Source organism: Podarcis vaucheri (assembly GCF_965113315.1).
Source record: "Podarcis vaucheri genome assembly, chromosome: 1".
In the NCBI taxonomy this organism is placed as follows: domain Eukaryota; kingdom Metazoa; phylum Chordata; class Lepidosauria; order Squamata; family Lacertidae; genus Podarcis; species Podarcis vaucheri.
The window spans coordinates 22,651,320-22,673,143 of NC_138759.1; the positions used below are offsets into that span (position 1 = coordinate 22,651,320).

A 21,824-nucleotide genomic window follows, 5' to 3' on the forward strand; every position below is an offset into this window, starting at 1 on the left:
GTATGCCAGACAGGTAAACAAAAAAACAAAAAAAACAAAAAACAAAAAAGACAACAGATTTCATGGCTTGGAGCAACACACATTTAAAATAAATTACTGCAATTTTGGGCAAGTCTGGACTATTGGAACACACATATTTGAAATAAGCTTGAAGGCAGGTCCATAATGGAGCTCAGCCTCAGCAAAATACATCGCTGTTAGCAGACCTTGCAGCTTGGGTGAAGTAAACTGAGAAGTTTATGTACAGTTTCTGGATTTCTACAGCTTTATTCATGCAGGAACAGAATTATCTTGGCAAGAACGATTTACAGGATGAGTAGAGATAAAAAGAGAGAGCAATAGACATAAACCTGGAAGTGCTTTTGTCTTGATAAGACACACTAATGTGCTCATCAAAACAGTGACTCACATGTGCCCTAGTGGGGACAAAACCATGGTCACTAGTGTCCATGGTGACACAGAACATTAACTTCTTGTTTTCATTTAGCCCAATTTTTCCACCCACCTCTGGAAATCATATTTAGTACAAGAGGGGAGCATGCAGATGATGGAAGCCTGCCAAGTTATTTATTTAAAATATTGAGAGGTCCCCTTTTAAGGGGTAGCTCCTAAAACAGGAGTGATCCTCAAGCATTTCAAAAAAAGATGTCAAAAAGAAGAGAGTAAATGTCCCGTTGTGTATATTAGCTGGCCTTTTTTACACCGATTCACAGCTTAAACATATCCTGGAACAGGTTATAGACATCCATAAAATTATTGTAATTAGCCGGGATAATATCTCCCTTATACCAATGTTAAATTCTCTTTCAAACTGACTTGTCAGTTCAGTTTGCATAAACTTATTTGAACTCATGGTTCGGTTCATAAACCAAAGTGCACCAGGTGTTCTTGCCAACAACTGTTGCTGCTCTGTGTGTTTTGAGTCAATCTCCTGTCAGTGCAGATCGCAGAAGTTCAGCCCATTCTAGCCACAGCTGGGACACTTTATGGCTGCTCTGCAGAGAGAGGCCAACTCAGTTCACCAGAGTTCAGATTGCATAAACTGAGTTTCTTTGCCAGAGCAACTGGTGAGGTGGTAAAGCCTCTGCCTTACAAGCACATGGTCCCAGGTTCAAGACCCGTTATCTCTCGGTAGGAGCCTGAAGAGCCCTGTGACTCGGGATAAGCCAGCTTCTTACATTCCTGTGTCAGGGTAAGGCACCATGATCTGATTATTATAAAGGCAGTATAACTACACCATGATGAGCCCACAGAAGAAGGAGACAGGGCTCTGGTCCACAGAATGAATAGGAGGCTGCATTCTTGCTGCTGCACTTATGGGTAACCAGTGCTTAGTGTCCAAATGTGAGGTGCATGGGGATCCTCGGGGAGAAAGCATGCATTCTCCTTTATAACTATACAGTGGCACCTCAGGTTACAGATGCTTCAGGTTACAGACTCTGCTAATCCAGAAGTAGTACCTCAGGTTAAGAACTTTGCTTCAGGATGACAACAGAAATCGTGCGGCGGCAGCAGTGGGAGGCCCCAATAGCTAAAGTGGTGCTTCAGTTTAGGAACAGTTTAGGGGTATGCGTACCCCTGCGTCCCTCCAGAAAAAAGCACTGTACAGTGGTACCTTGGGTTACAGACGCTTCAGGTTACAGACTCCGCTAACCCAGAAATATTACCTCGGGTTAAGAACTTTGCTTCAGGATGAGAACAGAAATCGTGCTCCGACGACCTGGCAACAGTAGGAGGCCCCATTAGCTAAAGTGCTGCTTCAGTTTAGGAACAGTTTCAGGTTAAGAACGGACCTCCAGAACGAATTAAGTACTTAACCTGAGGTACCACTGTACATTATTAATAATATTAATACTATGTTGTTGTTGTAGCCACCCCTTTCCCATCAGAGGAATTATGCCCTAGCAAATCTTACTCCCTTTTCAAATAAATACAGTCAAGTCTTTAAATTGCCACAGACCTCCTATTTTTATATACAACTTAGATAAAAAGAAGCAATGGCAAACTGCTTAAAAGTGTGGGCATGGGAGAGGGTTTTCGTCAGCTAATATAAGCTTGTTCAGTGGGGCAGTTTGTCTACACTTTAATCCTGTGTGGACGTGGTCTATAAATGTCTGTAAATTTTGGATTGCTTGCATTGTTACATCATAAGCAGCAGGTCATCCTTAGATTAGATGTGTCAGGGGAATCGGTAGTGAAAGTACAGGTTTGCCACTGATCATACAAACAAATACAAATGCTGTGGGATGGGGGGGATTAAGGGCAATTGGGGCTAGGGAGGAATACAGAGGTTTGGGGGCATGTGAGGAAGGGGGAGGGTGCATAGGGGAGGTGGGGAGACAGGGGGCTGTTGGATTTTGTTGTAAAATTCCAAAAATAAATAACAAAAAGTTGTTTGCATTGCTAATTAAAAGGTTGCGTCTCTGCTGTCTGGATGTCATTTGCTAAAACCAAATGTGTTTTAAAAATTGAACCTATACAGCAGAAATACGCACCACTGTGTTCAATGGTGCTTACTTCCAGCCATGCACAGAACTGCAGTCATGTGCCATAAATTTAATCGTGTGATTTTATTAGTAATTTGTTGTGAATGTCTGTGTTTTTAAGGTGGAGGGTTTTTTTAAAGCAACGTGTTAGAAAAGCAAGATATTTAAATCCCGGTGGCCTGACTCTGGGTTTAATTATGGAGCTGTCACTGATGCACTACACAGTTAGGAATAGCCCTCAAATGTTGCTGGGAACTGCAAATGGGGAGGAGAGCACTGTAGCGCTCAGTGGCTCCTTGAGGGCTTCTCATAGGCATCTGGTTGGCCACAGGGAGAGCAGGATGCTGGACTAGATAGGCCTCTGACCTGCTCCAGCAGAGTTCTCTTATGTTCTCTCTCCCAGGGCAGGTGAGACTGCCAGAATCTTCTGAGAGCAGCCATTCAAACCTCCCTAAAAAGCAACCTACTGCGCATGCTCCTGCAGCTAGTTCTTGGAAGAGAAGGGGGAACAATAATTGCCACACCTTCCTCTAGTAAATGAAGGTGTGCTGGATTGCTACTAATACAATGACTGGCAGTAGCTTGGGTTACATCAGAAACAAAGGCTAAGCTCCGAAGTGCATAAGCAATGCCTGGTAGAAACTAGAAGGAGCTGAGGATGTCCGGGGGTGAAGGTATCCGTGGTCTGCAAAGCAACTCTTTCCTCCTGAAGCCTTGCAGAGTCAGAATGAATTGTGCAAAGCAAATGTAGTTTACTGCATTAGGAATCCTTTGAATTTTACTGTACACAGCTGCAGTAATGTTTGGTTGTGAAGCAGTTTATAAATCTGCAAATAAAATAAAATTGCTATACTTGCATAATCTTTACAAGTGACAGCATTCACTTTGTCATAGTATTCTTTATTTAGCTCTGGGAGGGTGAAGTACGGTACATCTATAAAGCTATTGCATTTCACAAACAGGTAAAAAAATACATACATCTGGATGTGCTCTTATTCTCCAGAAGAAGTGGAGCAGTGGTTTTCTATGCTAGTGAAACCATCACAATTCTCCAAACTGTGGTTTGGAGAAGACCTTCAGGAGTTTCAAAGCTGACAGAGGACAAGCATTTCAAGCCCCGAATTCTTCTCCAGCTTGAATTAAAATGCAAATCAGAGACAAGTTCATTCCTCTTGCCCCTTCATTCAGTGCAATGGAGAAACATTACTTCACTACTTTGAATAGGAGCATAATGGAGAGGGTGCAGGAACCAAAAACAAAAATTCTGAAGACAGAAGAGGAAGACCATTCTTCCTTGGTTAACTTCATAGGTGGACTTCCCCTCACCAATTTTGCCCATGCTGCCTCTGAATTTGTACTATGGAAACATTTTTCTGTTACACTGAATGGGAGCAGGGTTGAAGGAAGGCTGAGAGGAAAGAAATTTTGACAATTCTTTGAAAGTTTTCCCTCTCCAACTCCTCCCGGAGATTTTCAGTCCTCCCTTGGAGAATATTCAGTGAAATGACTGTGGCAATCACACAGGGTTCCCGGACGTTTGACGATCTATTGATCCCTGCGCCACCACTGTGCTCGCTTCCCCGCCCACCAGTCCGTTACTCTCGGGTACACACTGAGTCCAGACAGTTGTTAAAATTAAATCAAATAAACAAGTTTATTTTGTAAGCATTAACAAATATGGTTTCTCAGTTAATTTTCTTGTCAGTTTCTTAATCTTAGTTTCTTTACCGGCCTATACCTTTCTAATACCTTCTAAGTGATTATCCCAACTGTTTAACTGACTCCTCTTAACTGATTCTCTCACGTTCTCACATCAAACTAGCCCAACCCACAGACTTATCCTCCCTCTCCCTTCTCTAACTCTCAACTGACTTCTTAACAACTCTAACACTAACTCTAACTTCTCCCCTTGGGTTCCTATAGGTTAGTCATTTTACAATTAGTTAACCCTTTCCTTATGAACCCAGTATGATGTCACACACCTAGGAGGGCAAACACCACAATGACCTTCCTTATTTTGCCACCCACAAAGTAAGTGGAGAATTTGAGGGAGGGCTATTTTCTCAGTTCTAGATTTTTAAATACAGTGATAGCCTCAGTTGTGCTCAGGAGAAAAAAAAATAGTTTTCTTATCCTGGAAGATCTTGGATGATTTCCAAGTTCATCCAAGGTAGGCTTGGGAGATCTTGCCCATCTATGCTCTGTGCCTATCTTGAAGATATGCTTCCTAGGACTAGTAGATTTCTGGATCCAACTTAGTTCATTTCCCATACTTACTCAGAAGTTCAGTTGCATCCAGTATTGCTATCTGTTCTTTAGAACATGGTTACCCTTAAAGGAATTATTGGCAAACATTTGTAAATGTCAAGTCTCAAGGATGTTCTACTAGTTGAAAGGGGTAAAGATTTTAAAAGCTATTGATTTCTGCAGCACCCTCCAAAGACTTTCCTTCTTAGCTCAGGCTGAAAGTGAAAGACATTTTGTTCTAGCACCGGGAAACTCCAAACTGAGTTTATTGGAATATCTTTCCAAATAAAATTGTCTGCCTGTGCTTTATTATTAGCATTGACATACCTGCCAATCTCAGTGTACAGATCTATAGAAGGGTTACCAAAAAAGCTTATGTTGTCACTCAGTTAAACAACTTTGCTGTATCTTGGGTAGGACATGCAAGGGAATCAAAAGGTCATCTCAGACAGGGGCCTTGACCCACCCAGCTTCTACAGCCTGCAGCACTTCAACCCACCAAGTCAAGGTTGGAGAATTAATGCTGGACTGCAGCTCCCATTATCTCCAGCCACCTAGCCAATGAAATTCGGATTATGGGAGTTGTCCCAACTGAGCCCTCATGGCAAGAATGGGGAACCTGCAGCCCTTCAGATATTCCTAGACTCCAGCCCCCATCTGCCCAAGCCAACATCAGGGGTGATGGGCGCAAGAGTCCAACCACCATTGAGGGTCACCAGTTCCTCAGTGGTTGACTCAGTTCCTTCCACTCTGATTGGCTTCATTTAGCCCAAAGAGTAACAAGACTCAGTGGCTAAAAAGCTTACATCTTGGCAGATTTTGCCTATCACACATATACAGTGGCGGAGGAAGGGGGTGGGGGGTACAGTCTGCCCCAGATGTCATCATTGAGGGGTGTGTGACAAAATGAGTTTTTTTAAAAAATTGGGCTCATGAATTTTTTTGGAGTGACATGGTGGCTTAGGCACCTGCAAGTTTCGCGCTGCAACGTGGGATTTGTGTCTGCCTACTGCCTCTCCCTCAGAAGCCCTACAGCTGAGGAGGAGGAGGCGGAGAGGCTCCAAGCATTAGAGAGGCTTGCCCCACCCCCATGGGTCGCTCAACACACCCCTGGCTGCAGGACATGCCCCTGCACCAGTCACTCCAGCGGCTAGCTACGCCGCTGCACACATATGCATATGAAGGGGCAAGAAAGATAAGAATGGGATTTTTGTGTGTGACTAATTTCTAAATCCTGCTATTTGTCCATTGCAATAATGTCTTCAATGTGCAATAGTCTCTAGCAAGATCCCCAAAGTAAGAGTACCACAACTAGTCAGGTAAAAAGATAAGACTCCACACATAAGGAGATATTGTGTTACGGATTTTTTGAACAAAGATTTGCCAGGCTGCAACTTTTCCACATGTGCAGCCCTCCTGAGGCAGGCTTTTCAGCGAGGGACAATGTAGAGCTGATAGGGCCGAGGGCAGTTGCTTATGCCACTCAACACCGGTGTGAGATCAATGTTCTTGGGGTCAATGATGGACTTCAGAGTGAGGTTCTGTAATATGGTGGTCAAGAACAAGAAGATCTCCATACGGGCCAGACCTTCCCCCACACATATCCGCTTCCCTGCAAAGGAAACCCAAAGTGTAAGATGCACAACAACCACTTTGGCTGTTACGGAGAAAATAACAATCATGCCAAAGGAGCAAAGGTGCTGCTCCAGAACAGCTCCTGGGAGAGTCACTCCACCATTTCTTTTGCTTCAGCTGGCCACAGGAAAGGTGCAAGGAGTTCTGATGGACCCAGAAGCCTCTGCCCCTCTCTCACAATCTGAGAGCCCTTCCAGTTTAGGCTGCAGGAGGAAGGAGGTTCCCCCTCATTGCCCCGACACCAGCCGATTAGGGAGACGGGAAAGACCTGAGCTGGCCAAGACTGCAGCCAACTGAGGAAGCAGAGATCTTACCTGCTGAGAAAGGCATGAAATAGTCGCTCTTCCTGAAGGTGCCATCTTTGTGCAAGAAATGTCCTGGGTCAAATTCTTTGGGGTTTGGAAATTATTTGCTGTCATGTAGCACAGACATCAGACTAGGATATATGGTAGTACCCTGCAGAGAGTGCAAAGAAATGGGCTGGATGGCCATGACACCCAACAAAAACATAAAATTGACTCTCACAAAGGAATGGTGTGGGAAGGCACTAACAGGAAGGAAGGTACTTTGTTGATACAGAGAAGAATGGGGCAGCTTCAGAAGACAATAGGGTGTTTAAAATGAATCATAGAATCATAGAATCATAGAGTTGGAAGAGACCACAAGGGCCATCGAGTCCAACCCCCTGCCAAGCAGGAAGCACCATCAGAGCACTCCTGACATATGGTTGTCAAGCCTCTGCTTAAAGACCTCCAAAAAAAATTTTTTTTTCACATATTGAAAAAAGAACAATTGGACATTATTTGTTTACAAGAAACACATGTGACTAGGCTTCACAGGAGAGTTTTAATCAACAAAAGACTAGGTCAAGAATTTATTTCATCAGACAAAGTGAAGAAAAGAGGAGTAGTAATCTATGCAAAAGAAAACCTATCACCAAAATTTTTGTTTAAAGATGAACAAGGAAGAATTTTAGCAATTGAAATACAAACACAAGGAGAGAAATTTTTGATAGTAGGAATTTACGCACCTAATGAGGGGAAATCGGAATTTTACAAAAAGCTGCATGAGATAATGCTGGATTATATTGACTATAACAACATCATTGTGATGGGAGATATGAACGGGGTGGTCTCCACTTATATGGACAAGTCACAACACCAAAACCTGACTAATGATGGTAGGTTACCTAAGACCTTTTTCGAACTAACTGACAACATGGACTTGATAGACATATGGAGGACAAAGAACCCACTAGGCAAAGAAGGAACATTCTTCTCTGAGGCTCACCTATCTTGGACAAGAATCGACCAAATTTGGATATCTAGAGGACTGGCTCCTAAAACAAAAAAAGCAGAAATATGCCCTAAAACCTGCTCCGACCATAATGCTTTAAAAATGGAACTGAGACTTATGCCAACTGCATCTTTCAGATGGAGAATGAATGACACTCTATTTAGAGATCAGGAGATTGTGAAGAAGGCCCAGAAAAATTTGAAGGACTATTTTGAACTAAATTTGAACACTTCGGTGGAAAAAAGAACAATCTGGGATGCGAGTAAAGCGGTTATGAGAGGGTTTCTGATTCAACAAAACTCAATAAAGAAAAAACTCTGGAACGGGAAAAAAGATAAGATATTAGAGAAGATAAGAGAAGGTGAAAAGAGGCTGAGACTTAATCCAAAGTCAAAAGAAGTTCTAAGAGAAATTAAATTCTACCAAGCTCAATATTCGAAATTGATAAATCAAGAAGTAGAATGGAAAATCAAACAAATGAGACAAAAAACATTTGAATCAGCAAATAAATGTGGAAAACTGCTAGCATGGCAGTTGAAAAAGAGACAAAAATCGAACTTTGTTACCAATCTAGAGGTTGAAGGGGAAAACATTCAGAAACCAGAAGAAATTAGAAAGTGTTTCCTGAGATATTTCAAAAAATTGTTTAAACAAGGGCCTCAGGAAGAGACGGAGATAAACCAATTCATAAAATTAAACGGATTACAAAAACTTTCTCAAGAGAAGCAAACAACCCTGAATCACAGAATAACAACACAGGAAATTGAGAGTGCCATTCAGAACATGCAACTAGGTAAATCTCCAGGACCGGACGGACTTACCTCCAAGTATTACAAGACATTAAAGGACTACCTGACTCAACCATTGTTGGAGGTGTGCAACCAGATTATGGAGGGGAAGGAGGCACCGGAGTCGTGGAAAGAAACTTTCATCACATTGATACCAAAATCGGAATCTGAAAAGACTCAACTCAAGAATTACCGTCCCATCTCACTCCTAAATGTGGATTACAAAATTTTTGCTAATATTTTGGCAAACAGGTTTAAAAAGGTCTTAAATGAAGTAATTCATAAGGACCAGGCAGGCTTTCTCCCAGGCAGACATTTGTCAGACAATACTAGGAACATTATAGATGTCTTGGAACTATTGCAGGAAAAATTGAATATGAAAGCAGTGTTAATCTTTATAGATGCGGAGAAGGCCTTTGACAACATTTCCTGGAAGTTTATGAAGAAAAATTTGGAAGGGATGGGAGTGGGGCGGGCATTCCAAAATAGTATAGAAGCAATCTATTCAGAACAAAAGGCCAAATTGATAGTGAACAATGTGGTGACAGAAGAGTTCAAAATTGAAAAAGGGACACGACAGGGGTGCCCCTTATCCCCTCTGTTATTTATATCAGTCCTGGAGGTGTTACTGAATTTGATTAGGAGGGACCAGTTGGTAGAAGGAATACAGGTCGGAGAGAAACAATACAAATTAAAGGCCTTTGCAGACGACTTGGTATTAACATTACGGGAGCCAGAACCTAGTACTAAAAGAGCTTTAGAATTGATAAATGAATTTGGTCGAGTGGCAGGCTTTAAATTGAATAAACAAAAAACTAAGGTATTGGGGGAAAATCTGACACCTTCAGAAATAGATGGGTTTCAGAAGGAGACAGAGTTAACTGTGGTTAAAAAAGTGAAATACCTGGGGGTCAATTTGTCTGTCAGAAATTTGAATTTATTTAAAGACAACTATGAAAAATGTTGGTCTGAAATCAAAAAAGATTTGGAAATCTAGTCAAGATTGAATCTTTCCTTGTTGGGAAGAATTGCAGCAGTTAAGATGAATGTATTGCCAAGGATGTTATTCTTGTTTCAAACCCTACAGATTGTGGACAGAGTGGAATGTTTTGGAAAGTGGCAGAAGGACATTTCGAAGTTTGTCTGGCAGGGCAAAAAGCCCAGGATAAAATTTAAAATATTAACAGATGCGAAAGAAAGAGGGGGATTTGCCCTGCCGGACTTAAGGTTATACTATGAAGCTGCATCCTTCTGCTGGATGAAAGATTGGTTCTTATTAGAAAACACTGACGTCCTAGATCTGGAAGGGTTTAATAATGCTTTTGGATGGCATGCATATTTGTGGTACGACAAGGTAAAGGTTCATAAATTGTTTAAAAACCACATTGTCAGGAAAGCTTTGTTTGTAGTTTGGACTAAATATAAGGACTTGTTAGAAAACAAAACTCCGAGGTGGCTTTCACCAGTTGAGGCAAAAGCCCGAAAAAGACCCAACATGGAGGTTGGTTGGGCAAAGTACTGTGAGATCATAGAAAAGATTGGAGATAATTGGAGGTTGCAGAGCTTAGACAAATTAAAAAACAAGGTGCATGATTGGTTACACTATGTCCAAATTCAAGAGGTGTTTAAAAAGGATAAAAGAATAGGCTTCCAGGTGGAGAAATCAAAATTAGAGACAGAACTACTTGAACCAAAGACAAAAGTGTATAACTTGTTGCTTAAATGGAACACTCAAGATGAGGTAGTCAAATCAGCCATGATATATTTTTTTTATAAAATTTTTATTGGTTTTACAGAAATTTTTTATAACAAACATATAAAAAGACAAACAAACACGCATAATTTCATAATATCTTTTCTTAAACTTCTTTTCTCAGACTCCCCCGTACCTCCCCTTTCTGCATCCTCATGTCCATATTTTAATAGCAACTTGTAAATGTTTTTTCCGCCCTAATTCATCTTAGTCCTTTCTTAATCAAGTCTTACATTACTGCAACCCTTTCTTTCTAAAAAAACCTCGACATTCTAACATTCATCAAGTTTATAATAGTCCTTAAGATAAATCTTAAATTTCTTCCACTCTTCTTCCGCAGTCTCCTTTCCCTGATCACGAATTCTGCTGGTCATCTCCGCCAATGTCATATAGTCCATCACTTTCATCTGCCACTCTTCCAAGGTGGGTAGGTCTTGTGTCTTCCAATACTTTGCAATCAATATTCTTGCTGCTGTTGTTGCATACATAAAGAAAGTTCTATCCTTCTTTGGCACTACTTGGCCGACAATGCCCAAGAGAAAGGCCTCTGGTTTCTTAAGGAAAGTATATTTAAATACCTTTTTCATTTCCAAATCAGCCATGATAAAGTGGGCACAAGACATTGGGTACAACATTATGTTTGAAGACTGGGAAAGGTTATGGACCACCGGTTTGAAATTCACAGCATGTAATGCTTTGAAAGAAAATGTTATGAAAATGATATATAGGTGGTACATGACCCCAGTCAAGCTTGCAAAGATATACCATTTGTCTGACAATAAATGTTGGAAATGTAGGGAGGCTGAAGGAACATTCTTTCACCTCTGGTGGACTTGCCCGAGAGTGAAGGCCTTCTGGGAAATGATTTACAACGAGCTAAAAAAAAAAGGTGTTTAAGTACACCTTTCCCAAGAAACCAGAGGCCTTCCTCCTGGGCATTATCGGCCAGAAAGTGTTAAAGAAGGATAGAATTTTCTTCTTTTATGCAACTACAGCAGCAAGAATACTTATTGCTAAACATTGGAAGACACAAGATTTACCCACGCTGGAAGAATGGCATACGCAACTGATGGACTACATGGAGTTGGCGGAAATGACTGGCAGAATCCGTGACCGGGGAGAAGAGACAACAGAAGAGGACTGGAGAAAATTTAAGGACTATTTACAAAAATATTATAAGCTATATGAATGTTGAGAATTTGCTAAGCTTTGGAGAAAACTAGCTTCAGTAAAAATATTTGAAGGAAATTTGGGTAAAATCTATGAAGCATTAAAGTTTAGAGTAATTTTTGGACTGAATATATGGTATAAAAATGACTTAATAACAGGTACTCTAAATTGAAAATATGGTTAGTGGAAGATACAAAAACACATGAAACAAGGTAATAATTTGCTGTTATTTTTATTGTAAAGAATGCAGGGTTCGGAGGACGTGGGGAAGTCCGATGGCTTTGAAAGTTGTGATTGAAAAATGGAAAATTTCTTTTTCTGACTTTTTCTTTCTTTTCTTCTGTAAAAAATGCTTTTTGACGTATAATTGACTATACACCTGTACCTGGGGAAAAAAGCAATAAAAAAATACTTTAAAAAAAAAACAAAGGAGGAGACTCCACCACACTCCTTGGCAGCAAATTCCACTGTCAAACAGCTCTTACTGTCAGGAAGTTCTTCCTAATGTTTAGGTGGAATCTTCTTTCTTGTAGTTTGGATCCATTGCTTCGTGTCCGCTTCTCTGGTGCAGCAGAAAACAACCTTTCTCCCTCCTCTGTATGACATCCTTTTATATATTTGAACATGGCTATCATATCACCCCTTAACCTCCTCTTCTCCAGGCTAAACATGCCCAGCTCCCTTAGCCGTTCCTCATAAGGCATTGTTTCCAGGCCTTTGACCATTTTGGTTGCCCTCCTCTGGACACGTTCCAGTTTGTCAGTGTCCTTCTTGAACTGTGGTGCCCAGAACTGGACACAGTACTCCAGGTGAGGTCTGACCAGAGCTTAATATAGTGGCACTATTACTTCCCTTGATCTAGATGCTATACTCCTATTGATGCAGCCCAGAATTGCATTGGCTTTTTTATACAGTTAAGCTAATTTTCACCAGACCAGATGGAAAACTTCCCTGTTCCATTATGGTACAAAGGTCAAAACGCAATACTGATTAAAACACATTACACTGGCTGGGCGTTGTTAATATGTGATAAGAAATTAAGGTTTTTAACTTATAAAACATGACAATGCAAAAAAGCCCAAGGGAATGTCTCCAAATCTTAAACCCTACAAGAGAGGAAGAAATTCTTCAACTCTAAATAAACCCAAGAAGAACAGGAGGGTATAGGCTTCAGCCTCCATAAGTATTCCATTTATTTCCTTAACAAGATCTGTTTGCAACTTTTCCAGGGCCCCAAACCTCAAATCTGTTAGAGAATGATTTTGTTCCAGGAAGTGACTGGGTTTCTTGTACCACAGTTTCCATCCTATTGTTGCACACCATCCCATCCCTTCCACCAGACAACTCCTCATCCGGCATGCTGACATTTCAACTTCAGCTATCAGTGATTGAAACCTAACTGTTGAGAAGCTGTACTGGGGAGGGGGGTGGGGAGAACAGAAACCAAGGCAGAGCAGAGAAGCCCAGCAAAAAAGGGCTTATTCACAGTAAAGGAGAACAATGCCCCCAAAACCAACTAGGGAGTGGTCTGCAGTACCCAATGGCCTCCCAGCTCCTGTTCTTTGCAGTCTGGGACTGTTCCCTTCATATTATATAGTTCCCTCCCCCCTCTCTTTTTAAATCCCACCTTCTTACAGTGAGCTGAAGGTGAGGCATATGGTCTCCCCATTATATCCTCACAAGGCTGAGATACTGTGACTAGGTGCAAGGTCAACTTGTGAATTATGTGGTTGAGTGGGGATCTGCTCTGCTCCCCCAAGTCCTACATCCACCGCACCAGTCTGGTATATGTATTAAATGCATTCCTGTACAGTAAATGGTTAATAAATATTGAGGTTGAGTGAAGTCCAGCACCAACAAAAACAGAAATAAACTTTCTAAATACTAATCTTATTGTTCCATATGTACTCTATCACCAAAAGTACATCCTAAAATATCATTTTACTCTAAAAAAATCAAGTAAATCTTTACCTAATACTTTCTTAATTACATCAATGTAAATAAATAAATAGCAGTACTGTAAATAAATTATAGCATTTTGTATCAAAATTGTACTTATCTTGGTTGGCTTTTCCATATTTCAGTTCTTTGTCAGCGACTTGACGGCTATGATTCAAAATGTGGCATAAAATGAACATTATCCTACTTACCTTGCATACATGCATGCATGTATGTACCAGTATTTATTAGATTCCTTATTCACCCATTACCACAAGCTCCCGGGTCAGGTTACAACAATCAAATATATAATGCTAAAACAAATAAAGCATTTACAATCCAGGAGGTTTGCAGACAAGCAGTATTTCCGTGCAATATTTGGGAAATGGGAAAAAGTGCATTTAATTTACATTACTTATGCTCCTTATGATAGAATAAAAACAAGATGGGTTTTAAAAAACTCTACAATACTGTGTGTCTTAGTTTCCCCCAAGTGAAATGGGTGTATGGGACAATTGTTCATGGAGCTTACCTTCATCCACTTTGCCACATTCAGCACCCCTTCATAATCCCATTCTTCTTACAAATTGGAAGTGCTGCATGTATCTGTATGGCTGCCTTGGGATTATATCTGGGTGGACAAATGACCTCACTATACTGCACACCAAGTATAAACTATAAAAGATCAATCTCATGAGCTTGCTCCAAGGCTTAAAACAATAAATGTTGCAATTTCTTTTTTTAAAAAGTAATTCCAAAATTGATTACTTTATATTACTACTGCTGTTCATTAGGTTTGTCATTTATCCACCACTTCCTGCGATATAAATGAGTGAATTTATTAAGTGTGCCACCTTGGGGCATGTCAGAGGCCATTTTATATAAGCACAGAGTAATCAGCTCCCTGGCTGTGATTTTTCTCTGTGACATTTGGGCCGTTGACCCTGAGAATCTTGCAGGAGCCTGCTTTCATTTCCAGTGCTGAGAAATAGTATTGATGCTTCCATTAGCAAAGCTGTTCTGTTAGTTTTCAGGCGGTATTGATTAAAAGCAGACATTATTTTTAATCTGATGCATTAGGGCCAAGCATAAGAGTTATTAGCATTCTAAATGGTATTGGATCATTATTTAATTTCATGTACAGGCTGACATTTATGTTACATTTTCAAGGTAGTTGCCCTTTCCAAGGTAGTTGCCCTTTCTCTGTAACAAGAACCAGGTAACATTATTTACCGTCTCACATTGTCTTGTTCCAGATAGTTCTAGGTAGAGATGCTTGAGAAACTTTCTTTTTCTTTTTTTATTTTATTAAGGCTTTTCATAATACATTCCAATAAAAGACAAACTAATGTAAACCAAAAGAAAAAGAAAAATGCAAAGTCCTCTCTCACTGGTAACTCTTAACTCTTGTCTCACACAGAAATGGGTGGACCTTCCGAGCTCTCACCAGAGGCGAAGCCTCAGAGTGGGGGCTACCGGAGCAATTGCCCAAGGCACAATTTTTTTAGGGGCTCGCCACTGCAGCTGTCACCTTGACCAGAGTGGTGTGACAGAAAAGTTTGTTTACTGAGCAGGTTGAGTCACCAAGTGTTTTTCTCCCTGCCAGCAAACAGTAAACTAGCAACAGCTCCTGATCGGCCAGGGTTGCAAGGGAGGCAGTTGGAGTGGAGTGAGAGAAGGTGCGCAAGATTCTGTTGCGCAGCAGTAAATTAATCAACGCAGAATCTTCTTCATAAACATAATAAAACTTTTACTTGAGAAAATAAAGTTGTTCATAAACAGCACAACAACAAATTATTTATACCCCGCCCATCTGGCTGGGCTTCCCCAACCACTCTGGGTGGCTTCCAACAAAATATTAAAATACAATAGTCTATTAAACATTAAAAGCTTCCCTAAACAGGGCTGCCTTCATATATCTTCTAAAGGTCTGGTAGTTGTTGTTCTCTTTGACATCTGGTGGGAGGGTGTTCCACAGGGCGGGTGCCACTACCGAGAAGGCCCTGGTTCCCTGTAACTTGGCTTTTTGCAGCGAGGGAACCACCAGAATGCCCTCGGCACTGGAGCTCAGTGTCCGGGCAAAATGATGGGGGTGGAGATGCTCCTTCAGATATACTGGACCGAGGCTGTTTAGGGCTTTAAAGGTCAGCACCAACACTTTGAATTGTGCTCGGAAACGCATAGTTAAAGAGCATACACAGAGTGCTCATAGCAGCTATCTGACTCTTGACAGAGGGACAGTCTTAGTTACTGATTTACAGTGGTACCTTGGGTTACAGATGCTTCGGGTTACAGACACTTCAGGTTACAAACTCCGCTAAACAGGAAGTGGTCACTCCAGGTTAAGATCTTTGCCCCAGGATAAGAACGGAAATCGTGTGCGCTCTGTGGCAACACGGAAGTAACAGAGTGTGTTACTTCCAGGTTTCGCTGCTCGCGCATGTGCAGACGCTCAAAATGACGTCACGCGCGTGCATGGAAGCGGCAAAATGCGACCCGTGCATGGAGACTTCCGGGGTTGGCGCGATCCGGGAATGGCGGATTCCCTCCGAGCTCCGGAGGGAATCGGCTCAGCGGGGGACGGGTCTTTGCCGTGCCGGCGACACGGGGACCCTTAAAACTGCAGGCGCGGAAGCCTGCGGACTGAAGACTCGGTGGGTGCCTTAAGCGCCCCCCCTGATTCGCAAAGAGCCTTTTTAAAGGCTGCGGAGGGGATACGGGGGGTGGCGTGGCACCGAGAGTCCATCGCTACCTCTGCTGAGCGAAGCCGCGAGCCATGACCGAAGAGCGCTGACTTCCTTCCTTGAAATTCGGCTTGAAAAAACAACCCGTGAGTAGATTGAAATTGGACTTTAAGAATTTTCCGTTTGAATTTGAGACGATCGGGGGGGTGTGCTAAAAGGAAGTCCGCACCCTCCCCTTGCAGACGAGCTAAAGCAACGACGTAAGAACTAAGCTGGAGAGCCTGCCCTGCAAAGGGTGAGTTTAAAAAGATATTGACTTCCAAGATTGGAAAAAATAAAAAGAAGTGATCTTGTGCAGGAGAGTGGAGTTTTGGAAGTTACTTTCTTTGTTGTAAACAACCCTCCCCCCGGGCCCGGGAGCGTCCTATTTTGGAGCCTGTAAGCATAGAATTTGACAGCTGTCAAAGCTGTCAAATATACAGTCTACAGGAAAAAATTGCTACTTAAGATCCCTCTGGATTAAAAGGTGTTACAATTGAACTTAAATTGTTGGAAACAAAGTAATAAAAATAAGAAAGAGGACTGTTGGAGAAAGTAACGTTAAATAATCAGAATCCCTCTAGGGGGAACTCTGTGGAATTACAATGGCTGTGGATGGAAAGATACTGACTGAAATCGAAAGGATGTTCTATTTGGTGGGAACCTTACAAGAGCATATTTCAGAAATGAGTAAACATATAATGACCTTCACTACTGAAACAAGTAGCTCTGCTGACTGTAAGGAGGATTGGAATGAGAAAGAACCCACAGCTGAACTTGAAATGATAATCAAAGAAAAGGAGACAAAACAAGAGAAAGAGAAAGTAAAGCTGGAAGATGCTAACCAGAACTTGACATCTGTGGAATACAAGCAAGGAGACTATTGGATTAAATCTACAACAAATCTACGAAAGATCCAAAAGAAGAAAGTGGAGGCCCTGGAAGCTTATGGAATGCAAGAATTCAAAATAAAGAAATACAATTGGGGCCTCCACATTGACTCTGACTCTGACTATGATTTGAAAGATCCATGCCTTGTGGAAATTCTTCAGCAGTTGTATGTAAGAGACTATGGATGGATTGTGATAGAACTCTTTCGAGATCTGATGACCGACATAAAGGATTACCAACAAGACCGGCGGAGAGGGACTGTGAGAGATGGGAGAGCCTCGGACGTGAGGAACCCAGGCTAAGAACTGATACTTTGGACATACATTGGGAAGGGACGCAAATCGGGGATGGGAGGGAGGGAAGGATGTAATTTTAACAACACTCAGGATAATGGAAATTAATTAATATGACCGATATGAAAGACAAAATGGGAAATCGACGGAAGGGAACTGAGATCCAACTTAGAACAATCGTTTTCCTTTTTTTTTAAAAAAAGGGCTATTATTGAGATGGTTAAGATTTTGAGAAACAACAATTTGCTGATACAAAATTGGGAATAGGGATGCAAGGGAGGGGGTGGGGGGAAGTCACGGACCAGGGTTATGAAAATAAGTTTTTTCTTTTTTGAAACTTTATATCCTTTTTGTTTCTGTGTCTTTTTTGTCTGTTTGTTTTTTCTGTATGTTTGTCTATAAAAAAATGTGAAAACCCAATAAAAATTTTAAAAAAAAATGCGACCCGTGCATGCGCAGACGTGCCATCGCGTCTTACGTTCCATTCAGGATGCAAACGAGGCTCCGGAACGGATCCCGTTCGCATCCTGAGGTACCACTGTACTAGAGTCCTGGCACAATTTTTGTTGGCACAACACAACACACACACTGGCTGAGATACACACTCACATAGACACGCACAGAGACTGGCTACTTTTATAGGGAGAATGAGTCATCACTCAAGATGAGTCACGAATCACAGTGACTTAGCAGTTTGCTGTTAATAGTTAGTTTGCTGTTAATAGTTAGCAGTTAGCATGCTTCTCCACCTTGTAGGCCTTACTGCTTCTGCTCTCAAGAACCTTTGTCTCATGACAGATTCATGGGGTCTGCGAGTCGGATTCTGTCAGGAGAGTTCGTTCTGACAGTGGAAGAGCTGAGGAGAGCCGAGAACTCTCAGTATATGCTCTAAGGTTGTCAGGAGTACGTGCAGGAGCCAGGCCCTGTAACCGGTAGAGCTCCGCAGGACTGGGGCTTTCCTAAGTTTGTTCTCAAGAGGCGAGCCGGGAAGGGATATAAGGTCAGCATTTCTCTTTGGCTCTTTGCCACAGCAACATGCTTCCTGCCTTGCTGTGTTTGGCTTCTTGACTCCTTGCTTCCTGATCCTCGGACCCTTGGCTTCCTGACTCTCGTTCCTGCTCCCACACCGCCGTCTTGCCCCCGGTCCCAACGTCCTCTGCTAGGACTTCAACCGCCTGTAAACCAGACTGTGACAAAGGTTCTGAATTGCAGAACATGGGTAAAATAGAAAAGACACAGTCCTGAATGGTGTCCTCTGAGGGAATACTCTGACAGGAAAGGGCAGTAGTGATTCTGAGGCCAAGGAGGATTTGGGGGTCTATAAGGGAAACAGTGCAGTTAAAATCCTAACTTCCTGAAGTGTGAGTGGAGAAGTCTGATCTATGGAAGATGTGTAAAAGAAAGTAACCTGAAGCCTGAACAGCATACAGCCTATAACTTGGAACAGTACAGTGGTGCCTCGCAAGATGAAAAGAATCGGTTCTGTGATTCTCTTCGTCTAGCGGTTTTTTCGTCTTGCGAAGCAAGCCCATTGACGGATTAGCGGATTAGCGCTATTAGCGGCTTTTAGCGGCTTATCGGCTTATCGGATCAGCTGATAAGCGGCTTAGCGGCTTAGAAAAGGGGGGAGAGGGGGGAAAAACCCGCAGGAACTTGCAAGACATTTTCGTCTTGCAAAGCAAGCCCATAGGAGATTCGTTTTGTGAAGCACCTCCAAAACGGAAAACTCTTTCGTCTAGCGAGTTTTCCGTCTTGCGAGGCATTCGTCTTGCGGGGCACCACTGTATACGTTTTAATAAAAAGCAACAGCACTGTTGGTTACATTTCTGTGGAAGAAGAAGAACCAAAACTCCTTGTTTACATCTGTTATAACAAAGATTGTTTGCAACCTGTTTTCCCAAAAGAAAAACCCACCATCGCTCGTGATTCATTCTCCATTGGGTATTTCACCTGAGGGAAAGGGAAACAAAGCCCTGGCGCAGCGGTGCAAGGGAGAGAGAGTGCCGTTGCGCCTTTTCAAGGGGCTCCCTGTTCCGGCCCGCCTCATGTTGAACAGGAGCTAGGAGAGGATGGGCCCTTGCATCCCTTGGCCAGGTGGCATCCCCGCTGGCAGAGGAGGCAGGTGGACGGCAAGACTCACAGTGGTGGCTGCGCCCCAGCCTGAGGAGGCATGCACACGTTCCAGCACTGCTCTGCAGTTCCGTTGGACAGCAGCAGCAGCAACTCATGGAGCCGTTGATTAGGGAGTGCCAAACTTTCCTTGCCTTGGGTCCTGGCAACCCATGCTACACCACTGGCTCACCTGGAAGCTTCCCTTTCTTCTCCCAGCCTCCCACCCTGGGAGGTCTTCGCTTTCCTGCTTCTCACACAGGGTCCTTCACCTACCATCCATGTGAATTCCAATATGAACAGACTTGATCTGCATCTCTGATACAAATATATGAATAGTGATTTGGTGGGGGGACGACTCATAGCTGGGGAGCAGAGAGTTAATCCTCCCCCCCATGCCCATAACCCTTCCTTCCTCAGATGCAACCCCACTGTCTAAAATGTCTGCTACTCCTTTAATGAGACATACAATGCTTATTTCAAGCCTAACCACAATAGAAGAGAAGGAATTTCAGGATGGTCACAACTGGGGAGGGAAGGATTACCCCTTCCTCCCCCTTCAGCTCTGACTTTTCAGACCATGATTAAGCTTCACAACCAATCATATGTAGTTGTGGTATCTGTGTGGTTGCAATGGATGTGCAGTTTCTCCAATTTGCAAATGTGCTCTTGGGACCAAAATGGTTTGTGACCCCACAATGGAATGTTCTTCATACAGAGGGAGAGAGATGCCTACTCAATCCCTCTGATCTGATAATGTTTCTTCTGCACTTGTATGGAATCAGTATTTTCAGCATGGTAGCACCTACACTTTGACATTGGGCAGGCATCTTTGCTGTACTACTTTTGGCACCTGCTAAAACCTTTTTTTTTTCCCTTAGGCAAAAGCTGACATGTATTTTAATATGTAAAGCTGACATGTATTTTAATATATAATTTTACATTTTAATACATAGCTTTTAACTGCTGGGGTTTTTTATATCTTGGGAAGAAATTAGGCTAACTTGTTTTTTACTTCTGGTTTTTATCAATCATTTTAATGTATACAGTGGTGCCTCGCAAGACGAATGCCTCGCAAGACGAAAAACGCGCAAGACAAAAGAGTTTTCCGTTTTTTGAGTCGTTCCGCAAGACGAATTTCCCTATGGGCTTGCTTCGCAAGACGAAACGTCTTGCGAGTTCTTGCGAGTTTGTTTCCTTTTTCTTAAAGCCGCTAAGCCGTTAATAGCCGCTAAGCCGCTAATAGCCGTGCTTCGCAAGACGAAAAACCGCAAGACGAAGAGACTCGCGGAACGGATTAATTTCGTCTTGCGAGGCACCACTGTATTTTAAAAAATGTAAATGGCTTAGATGTTTTTACAATTAAGTGGTATACAAATTCTGATGCTTTGAAAAGATTTCTTTGTTTTTTTATTACACTAATATTGTCTCCAGGTAAAGTATCTGGACACTGAGGGCATCAAACCTGCAAAATTAAACTGGCTTTAATAGTCATTCCCTCTCCACAATTGACCCTGGGAACAGTGGCGTAGCGTGGGGGGTGCAAGGGGTGCCGGCCGCACCGGGCGCAACATCTGGGGGGGCGCTCGCTGCCTCCGGAGTCGCCGAAGAGCCTCGGGCGCAGGCTGTAGCAGAGCCGCATGTCTCGCGGAACCAACGAGCTGTGCGCGCGTCTGGGCTGAAGGCGCCCGGCAGGCAGCGGCTCTCAGCGCTCGCCGCGGAGGACGTGCCAGGCAGCCCCTCCTCACAGCCCCGCCTCCGCCGCAGCTGCTGCAGCTGCTGGGCCATGTTGCATTTTCCTCGCCTCTCTGCCCCCCTCCTCCTCCGGGCAAGCAGCGTCGTTTGGGCGCCAGCGCCAGCGGCAACTCGCAGGTTAGGGGTTGGGGGGGCGCAAATTACTTGCCTTGCCCCGGGTTAGGGGGCGCAAATTACTTGCATTGCCCCGGGTGCTGACAACTCACGCTACGCTGCTGCCTGGGAAATCCATAAAAAAAATACCAGCACCTTCACCATACCCAAGATTCTTTTGGAGAAGCCACACTGGAATAAAACCAATATATATATTTGTAGGATATATTAAAATTGGGTTCTTTGGGTGTCTTACCAGACAAAAATGAACAATCAGCTTTCTTAATATAATTGATAAGACAACATGGAAGCAACCTGTACTGTTGTTAGTAACCATATTGAAATAAATAAATAAAATTCACTGTTGGCCAAAATATACAAAATTGCCAAGACAATATTTGGAGAATGAGTCAAATGCACTCTCACAGCCTCCCAAAGTACAACTGCTGTTTAGATATTATGTGTATTGTGCAACAAAGGAATTGAGAATTGCATCATTTATTTTATAACTGCGAGAAACATAGTTGGAATATACAAACAGAGTTTATATAACAAATCCACTTAAACTTAATTTCACAACCACAGTAGGGAAACAAACATATCAGCCTAACTGTTCAAATGAGACTCAGTTAGAAAACAAACAGTCT

General features: G+C 42.5%; 2 long non-coding RNA genes across 2 annotated transcripts in view; one reads left to right on the top strand and one right to left on the bottom strand.

The window, feature by feature from the left end:
* Window positions 1–328, top strand: part of LOC309538996 — a 48,766-nt gene extending 48,438 nt beyond the window's left edge. The window contains exon 3 of the long non-coding RNA XR_014222589.1: window positions 148–328. This is a non-coding gene — a long non-coding RNA (uncharacterized lncRNA). The remainder of the gene's footprint in view (window positions 1–147) is intronic.
* A 2,906-nt stretch (window positions 329–3,234) lies between these two features.
* On the bottom strand, window positions 3,235–6,986 carry LOC309535518. Its single transcript, XR_014221272.1, has 2 exons — window positions 6,683–6,986; window positions 3,235–6,345 (listed from the first exon to the last, which is right to left on the bottom strand). It is a non-coding gene; the product is annotated as an uncharacterized lncRNA (long non-coding RNA).
* Between the last annotated feature and the right edge of the window lie 14,838 nt (window positions 6,987–21,824).